Below are 9,943 nucleotides of genomic sequence, written 5' to 3' on the forward strand. Positions count from 1 at the left end.
TTTTGTGAGACGTTCTGTATTTGTCAGTGGTGTGTAATTTCTGCAGTTTTGGATGTTGAGATTTGAGTAGTAATTCAATTAATAGTTCAATAATAATAATGTGTTGGATGGTTCTTAACCAGTTTTAGTAGTTTCATTAATCTTCTTAGTTGTTGTCTTTGTTTGATGCAGGATAATATTTTGACTCTTCTGAAACAGATGTACACGCCTGCAGCTCATTTATTTACCACCAGATTCACTTCAATTAGCTCAGCTCGTTAGCAGGGGGCGGGGCCTAAACAGGCTTTGTCAATAAACGGCATGAAAACACCTAGCTGAGGAGGAGTGAGGCCTTCTGGGAATTCACCATCACAACAGTGAATATTTAAGTCTCTAAAGTCTGTGTTTGTAACAGTAGTGGAAAGTACTCAAGTACTGTACTTGTTGATGACATGACCAGCCATGTCAGCAGTGTGGAGCGGGTGAAGGGGATTGTGGGAGTTTCTTGGTGGTGACCTGTTCTGTTTGCAGTAAACTGAGTCCTTCCTCTGTGTGAACATCCATCACAGCAGTTTTTTTCTGTTCAGTTATCGGTCCCTCCAGGATTTTGCACGCTTTTTTAGAGGATTGTTGTGGCCCAAAGTTTTTGATTTCACAGCAGTTTTCTAAAAAAAAATGTTATACATGTTCCAATGTTTTTATGTGTTTTTTGTTATGAAATAATGGGAGTACAAGGAGAATGAAATCACACTTTGTTCTGAGTCTTCTCAGTTACTTTGATAGGAAGGCTGAGTACCAGAAAGAAGATAAATCTTCTTGGAGTTCAAATTAAAAAAAAAAAAAAAAAAGAGTCAAAACAGCACAAAATTATAAAGTATAAAAATGCACAGAGCATTGATACATGTCAGTTACAATGACAAGTCATGAGTTCTTTCTAATACACGTGACAACATTAAAATAAATAAAGAAATCATTAATAATAAAACACTGAGTCACTTCATCGAGATGCACGTGTATGATGTTTGCACAGAGGACTGCAATGATTGATGGAACTCACAGGAAGCTATGATGATTCGTGTTAATTGTTCCTGGAGGTATTTACAAGTTCACACTTCACAAGAGCTATCTAGCATAAAGATTAAAATATTTACATTTATAGTTCACAATTTTGAATTCTGAACTATGTTCACACCCCCAAAATATTAGCAAGGTCATGTTAATTTCATCCATTTTTGTATTTTTTAATTTTCATTTTAAATAGAACCTCCTCCTACCACAGACGCTGGGATCAGTATGAATGACTTCATACTAAATGATGTGTGATATTCAGGTTGTCTGTATGAATTTGAATGGCCAGGATTATTTACATCTACAGTTATAGGAACTAGGAACTCCAAAATTCCGACTTTCAGTTCAAACTGAACGCAACATAATGAAAGAAACTGCAAGGAGATGATGTGGGAGACAAAAACACGTCTGTTTGTTACTGTGACAGAGACTTCAGTCTGCAGTGTCGCCCAGGTCAGACAATAAATACATGCTACATGATCAAAGACAATTTTTATATCACGTCGACTCTCCATATTCACTCTCTCTCTCTCTCTCTCTCTCTCTCTCTCTCTCTCTCTCTCTCTCTCTCTCTCTCTCTCTGCTGGTGCGACTCTGCACCACATTTTTTTTTTTTTGCCAGCTGATGTTAACTATCTCAGTAGTGTACGATGCTCACGTTCTGTAGTTGCAAACTGACCCGTTCAGTTCACTGTTCACCAAAATCGTGACCACATTCGATGAGCAACACTCTTTTAGTGCCTTTACTGAAGAGAAAACATATTAATCAGACCAATTTGGAGGTGAAGTAGTTTTCTTATCTTTCAAAGAAGCTAGGCTAACAGTTTCTCACTGCTTGCAGTCTTTGTGCTAAGCTAGGCTAAACATTGCTACTCATTGCTTAGAACTCATGTTTGTAACTTAACTGACTTGACCTACTTTTAACCCAAACCATGATCTATTTAGTATTTTCGTTGCCTAAACCAAAATGTGACCATTTCACAATGTTGACTACGTGTGTTATGGTTACCATGACGATGAAGGTTTCCTGACAATGGGTCACCTGATGGTTGCCTGTCAAAATACTCTAAGATATTAACAGCAAAAAAAACTTGTATTTTCAGAACAACGGGCCATCAGAGATGCGGGTTTTTGTTTTTGAGTAAACAGAGTGAAAACAGAAATTCACAGAGTTATCTGGAGGCAAAACAAATGAAAAACTGAAGGCAGAGTAATAGATCACATAACCTAACCTATAACATATTAGGCTGAAGAGGACTAAATACAACTTGGACGTGTCTAAAGATGACAAAAAAGGGGATTTTGCACAATGTCAGACTGCACCTTTAAATGACTGAAGGCACAGCTACTTGTAATTAAACTGTAACTGTGGATAAACTGTGTTCATTTAAACCAGGCTGAAAATTACCCCTTCAATAAACAGTCGTTCATCTGTCCTAAGAGTCCAAGAAGTTAATTTCCATTAACTTTTTACTTCCCCCCTGTGGCTTCACATATTCTCCCTCCTCCTCTTCAACCTTTAAACAAGTTTGTCTATAAAAAACGCAGCTGGAAGATTCAGAATGGTCGAGTTTTCTGAGGCAGGACTGACATGTGACTTTTTCACTGAATTAGTTTGAAAGTCTCGACTCAGGTCAAAATGAAGTCTATTATGGTCGAGGCAGAATAATGTCGGGATTTCATTGCAGCGCAGTGATTGCACGCCGGTTCCCTACAGTCCAGTAAAGCTCGTCCATAAATCTGAACAATCCTCGCTGTTGGAGCGGCGGAGGGGATTTCTCCAGACTCCATGAGCCACGTCCAGGGAACGAGAGAGGGAGAGCCAACACAGGCCAAATACTATTGTCATCCTGGGAAGAATGAAGGCTTCGGGCGACTGGTTTCATTGCTCCATTGCATGTTCAGATACTGTACTCTGACATGCTGCGTGCTGACAGCTGAGCCTGCAGCACTTACAGTCTGCAAATGAAAGCATTCCTGCGGGTGTTTTAGATTTAGAGAGAAAACAGACGAGCTTGATAAATGTTCAAATGCGTTACCCAACGCAATTAGCTCTTGAAAATATTCTGCTTTCAAGATCCATTGTGTTTGGCTCTGAAATGCTCTTCTTTGTTTCATCAGATGTGAGTCTTGGACTGTTTAATCTCCGAGACATTTCTGCGCCCACGACGACGGAGCCGGTTCTTGGGAAACCCGATATCTCACCACAACAAGGTGATTCTCCGGCACAAACAGCGGCTCCGGGAAGATTTACAGACTGGTTTGAGAGCTCTTTGGCACCTCAGGACATCACAGCTTCAGTTTGTTGACTCACATCTCTAACAAGACCCGAAGAACCTTTCCATACTTCTAAGAACTATTGGAGACCCCCTGCCTCTTTTTATTGTTTCCGCACCACAGGAACTATAAATAATCTTAGTTGTAACACAGTTTTGAGGGATTTTTTTAGCTCCTACTTCAGGGTAGGTACTCTCCCAGCAGACAAGCTACTTTGATTGAGGTGATTGGTCCAGACGTTAGTGTGTGTTGATTGGTCAACACATGCAACACCAGCAGCTGGTATTTTTAAAGCCCCATTTTTGAAATGATGGAGGAAATACAACACAATTTTGACTTGTCAAGGCAGAGTCAGTGCCCAAGTCATGCCCCTTCCAGTGGACCACCACAGGAAAAATATGAACTGCAGTCTATAATGAGAGATAAATTATTTTTAGGTCCCATTTGAAGTTTAGTGCCATGAATCACACATATGATGTTGTCAATTTAAAAGATAATTTTTCAAGTCAAGACAGTCACAGTTTGTTGTAAAACTGTTTAAGTATACAAGTATACACAACTACACATCAAGAAGTTGCATAAGTGAAAAAATGATTTTCTCCCTCAGGATGAGTTGTAATAAGTTTAATGATCCTCTGACTTTTCTTCTGGCGCCACAGTCCACATTTTAATTTGTCCAGTTCTTTGGCTTGTGATCTCATCAGCCTCCACTGTGCTCTGTGTTTAATGCTAATTAGCATATTAGCATGCTAACTTGTGTTAGATGGTCAAATCAATTGATCGATCAAATTATATTTATATAGCCTAAAATCACAAATCACATTTTGCCTCAGGGGGCTTTACAATCTGTACAGTGTGCGACACCCCCTGTCCTGTAGACCCTCTAAAACGTAAAAAAAAAACTTCCCCCCCAAAAAAAGGAAAAAATGGAAGAAACGTCTGAGAAGGCAACAGAAGAGGGATCCCCCTCCCAGGATGGACAGACATGTAATAGATGTCACATGTACAGAACAGCAGAATCACAAAAAAAAAAACAGCATTTGAAGACAGAGTTTGCAGTACATAGAATTATAATAAATGCGTGAAGAATGTCCAGGAGGATGTCAGTCGACATTCAGTGTCGCCTGTTGGATCTGAGGCACATGACCGTCTGTCCACCATGGAGACCTGGAGGAGGACAGGCCACAAAATCACATTAACTACAAAAAAATATGAAATAAATATTTAGAGTGTGGATCCAGGAGTACACTGAAACCACTTCAGGAGACACCAGTGGGACCAGCTACACAATCTTCATCTTCATCATGTAGACCTGTAGGCAGAAGAAGAAGAGAAGGCGAGGGAGACGAAAGAGCACAAAACTGCAGGAGAGAGAAGATGTCGGGTTAGTAACAAGCATTAATGGGATACGAGTGCATATAGACAGGGAGGAAGAGGAGGAGAGAAGAACTCAGTGCAATGATGCTAAACATTAGCATGTTAGCATTTCCACTGTTAGTATTTTAAAGATAAACCTTAGCGTTTAGCTCAAAGTGCTTCTGTTACTATGGTGACTATAGACAGAGAAATGGCTCCACTGGAGCAGTTTTAACTGTGATATGATCTGAACTGTGAGTTTGATCTGTTGCAGCACGAGATCACACAAGAATCCATTTGGACAGGCTTTAAGCTGCGCGCTTCTGTCCGAACCACGTTGAACGGCCGAAGCTTCGCTCTGCCGTGACCTTAGAATGAACCTTCAACTTAAACCTGCATGCTGAAGATTTTCCCTCTCAGCTTCTCAGAAAGCCTGTGAGCGTCCTTCCTGCTTCCCCCTTTGTGCTCCTCACAAAAACAAAAAAGCTGGGACACCATCTGACATAGATTACAATGGGCCAGTCAGTGGCAATAAATGCAGCATTAAGTCCAGCCCAAACACATGCACGCTGCACACTGAAGCGGGCACTTTGTGGGCGACGTCTTGGACGGCTTTCAGATGGATGTGACGGAGCCACTTATTGTAGAGTTTATAGGCCCGTAATGAAACGGTAACTGGAGTCGTTTGCACGCATTAAAGTGGGTGTTGAAGTGGAAATCTGAAGGGAGGCTCGTGGAACATTAGACTTGAAGTGCGGCGAGCTGTAAACTGTGTACTCTGGACTCCTCGCCGCTCTGGCAGCCCGGCTGAAGAGCACGTCGATGGGAATTCTTTTCAAGCCTGTGATGGAGGAAAACGTTGCCCATCTCCGTCTGTTGACCGGCTGCGGCTGCGTGACGTCATGTCTGCCTCGCTTTAGTTCGCTTCATGTGGACTGTTTCAAAGTCAGACCTCATCCAGTTTCACTCTCTTCTGCTTCATACGTTCTAAAAATAATCCCCCGTCTTCTTGTAACTGAGCCACATCTGCGCTGTTTTGAGTTAAACATCCTCTCATGTACGTATCTTTGAGCTCTGGTGTCTTTTTTAACGACTCTATTTAAGGAAAAATATGTATGTATAAATGCCACAAACCAGATATTTTTCCATCATTATGAAATTGGATTGGAGTCAAAGAAAATAAACTACAGACACTGTAGTCTTAATACCAACGTTTCCACTAAACTGTCTTGTTTTTGTCTTATTCTCGGCCAAATTGTCACCATCTTGTGTCTGTCAGGAACAAACCGTCTCTTGGAGGCTGGACTGATAAAAGAAATCTGTCCAAAGAAAGAAAAATAAACAGCGAGCAGCTTCTCAGAGTCAATCAGCCTAATGGAGGTGATTATGGTTGATGCTGTTAATGAGATGAAGCCTCTTAGGAAGAGCTGTTTTACTGCTGTATACACACCAGATATAAACCTCTTTTACTGCAGTAAAAGTACTAATACCACACTGTAAAAATACTCAAGTAAAATTCCTGTGTTGAAAATGTTATGGAGGAAAAGTTGTTAAAAATAATTTGGAAAATGTACGGTTATTATGGATTTATCTGCTGATTATTTTCTCCATTAATCGATTGATTGTGAGTTTGTAAGATGTCGTCACTAATGAGCCAAAGTGACGCCTTTACTATGTTTGTTTTGTCCGACCAAAAGTCCAAACTCAGCATGATTATAAATACAGTAAGATTATTTAAATAATTCAAAGTAAAAGCAACAAATCTTCATATTTGCGATGCTGGAAACATCAAATGTTTTATATGAAAAGTGATTTACTGTCTTGATCCCCAGTAGCACCAGCTAAAGCAAAAAACTGGATATTCCTCCTCTACTTGCAACAAACAAAACAACTCATCACATTGAATTAAAGGAGAAATCTGCGATATATTTACTGTAATATATCATTAAATGACCATGATATGTAATCTTAGATTAAGGAACCTAAGATGAAATACTTGCTTCTCTGACATCAGCACCACAGCCACGTTGTCCTCATTAGAAATTTCCATTCTGAGCCAGAATAACTGTTTTAGTTTGCCTGTTTCATGCTAATCAGAGCTCAAATTAAAGCCAAATGTTTGCTGAATGAGTCAGTGTCTGTTTATGAGTCACAAGAAATCATTAATAATCTTGTAAGAGGAGTAGATGTGTATAACGGTTAAATTGAGCAAAATGTTAATGGAGTTTGGCAGCAGTGAGAAACGTAGTCACTTAATTCAAACTTCAGTGTGTATTTTCAGAGCAGTGGGCTTTTGATTTCAGGATAATGGACTTAAATTTACACTGACAGACAACATTGTGCTCATTTTGTGCTCCTGCAGTCGGGATGAGATAATACACTTAAATACTATCACCACACCTGGGTGCCAATTCATGATTCTACCAGTTCTGTGATTCATGTCACTGGTGAAGCCACAGATCATAGGGAATACATTCCTGTGAGTCTTAGCACACTGATCGTTTTATGTTCTGATGCAAAGTCAAATCAGCCCATTTGATAAAATATCAATCATGATGCTAACATTTGTTAGCACATCAATGTAAATTTCCATTACATGTTAGCATTAAGCTAACAGGCCAAGCACTAGTTATTTATATGTATAAATAAATAAATAGATTTAGCATGTAAATAATCGATCAGGAATCATTAAAAAAAAACTCAGAAGAATGATTTTTTTTTCTCCCACCCCTATCCTGCAGTGCTCCTGCAGCCTGCCTGAGCCTCCTCAAGTCTGGGGAGGAGGACAGGTCAGGAAAAAACTCGCTTCAACCAAAGATAGCATAAGATAAGAACTTTTTTTTATTTCCGCCTATTTAATATAAATATCCATATAGCTCTGACTCACTGTACTGCAGTACTCATTTTTGGACGCACAGTTGCCACATTTTGCCCCTTTAACAGTCATACAGCAGAGAAATTAACTGTCATCATCCGTTAAGTTCAGAATTATAATTCAATCACAATCCCTCAAGAAATCAAAGCAAACTTGATTTGTTGTTCTTTATAAATGCACATAAATAGTACTTCTAAATAAACATAAGTCAGTGTCAGAAAGACGTTTTTAAACTATTTATCTATCCTGCATTTACAGATCTGTAATTCCAAAAAAACAGGGTACTTGTATAAATGTTTAATGTATAATAAAACATTATACTTTTGTAAGCTCTTCATATCATTTCTGTGTAAAAATCTTAAATAGTAACCAAAGCAGTACTTGCCTCAAATATGTACTGTAGTGGAGTACAAGTAGAAAGTGAGTTGGGAACAAACTGGATATAAACCACCAGTCAATGATGAATTAGTCAATAATCAATAATAAAACCATACATTCTAATGACTTACATAAACAGAGTTTTACTTACAGCCTGAAGAAGCTGCAAACTGTTGCACGTACAGAAATATCCTGCAGCAGGAGAAGCACTGCAAACAAAGATAAACAGAAAACTGCTGTAAAATGAGCTGCTACACTGAAGTGTTGGGAGCCGTCAGGAGCAGCGACGCTACACAACAACACGACCGGAAACTTGACCTGAAACATCCAGAGACGCCCCGCCAGAGCAGCGACAGAGAGAAGCCGTGTTTATATGCACCTGAACGATGTGCTGGACGTTATAAAAGTGCAACATCAAGGATCAGATTCTGTCCACGGCAGGAAAAGAGAAACCTGTGCTCCTTTTGTGCAAGTGGCATCGTTTAAAGGATTATTCTGCTTAATTCAACTAAGGTCTTGTCTTGGTAGCTTTGTCCATCATTTCTATCAGTTGATAGTCGAGTTGCACCAAGTTAAACACCTGAGAAACATTAAAAAGAAGTCTGACGATTTGAGAAACAGGAGCAGTCAGACAATCAAAATAACTTCAGTGTAAAGATGTTTAACTTTGACTTTGACGATTTCATTTTTCTGCACACCTGCCCACCATGTGAGGGTCAGACAGCACTCTGCAGAAACAAATCTTCAGAAAAAGAAAATATCAAACATCAACATTCAGTATCCAGAATGATCTGATTCAGGAAGCAAATGTATGAAAATTTCTTTTTTTCTGGAGGACTGATGCATCAGGAAAGTCAGTGGTGGAAGAAGTATTCAGATCATTTACTTAGAGGGACAGTTCACCCCAAAATTAAAACTACATGTTTTCCCTCTGGCCTGTAGTGCTGATTATACATCGATGTGGTTTTGGAGTTGTTGCCATAGAGACGTCTGCCGTCTCTACAACATAACTCGGCTTGTGGTGCTCAAAGCGCCAAAAATACATTTTGAAAAGTGTCTCTTCGAAAAGATCATGACCAAGTAACTCAAAATAATCCACAGACCTTACTGTGAGCAGTTTCACGTCAGAACTTTCTTTCTACAACAAAGAGAAATAATTCTGGTAGATTTTTCTTCCCATGCAAATTTGAATCTAAGTATTTGAGTAAATGTACTTTCAGAGGTGGCAAAAGTCCACATATTCTTTACTCAAGTAGAAGTACAGATACTCTGGTAAAAGTAGAAGTACTGATTCGACCTCTTCACTGCAGTAAAAGTGAAATGGACTCCAAGTATAAAAGTAAAGTGTTTCCCTCAGATGGACACTTTTAGTTGGACACTTTACAAATTAACTGAACCTCATCTTTTCTCTCTCTGTCTGCATGTTATCTTTATGTCATTTTCATCTTCTTACATCTTTTACGTTGTTTTCATTGTCTTTTATGTTGTTTTGTCTTCTTACATGGTTTTTGACTCATGTCTTCTTGTGACACCTTCACCTTGTTAAGTCTTTTACTTTGTCTTTGTCTTATTACATCTTGTTATATAATTTTTGCCTTGTTACGTCTTTTTTGTTGTTTCCGTGGTGTTGTGTCTGTCGTTTGCGATATGCACCGATGGATACACCAGTGAATCGTCTTTTCTGTGTTACTGTCTGTCCATTTAAGCTGAAATCACTCTTGATGTTGCAAAGTTGGTGCACAATGACGTAAAATAAAAAATAATCAATAATTCCCCTCAAATTCATTAAAACTAAAATAATATGCCTGAGATATCTGTGTTCGAATGTTGGGAATAAACGTAAAAAATAAAAAGTACAGATACCTGAAAACTTAAGAGCAGTAATGAAGTATTTGTACTTAGTTACTTCTCTCCTCTGTGTTTTTTCTTGCCACCAGTGGGACCAGGCCTCCTCCAGTAGCTGCACACTGGTTTTTGGGGTAAACTGGGCTTCTGCGGTTTGCACCCCGG

This window comes from Lutjanus erythropterus, chromosome 3, assembly GCF_056507025.1.
Source record: "Lutjanus erythropterus isolate fLutEry1 chromosome 3, fLutEry1.hap2, whole genome shotgun sequence".
NCBI classification, from domain to species: Eukaryota; Metazoa; Chordata; class Actinopteri; order Lutjaniformes; family Lutjanidae; genus Lutjanus; species Lutjanus erythropterus.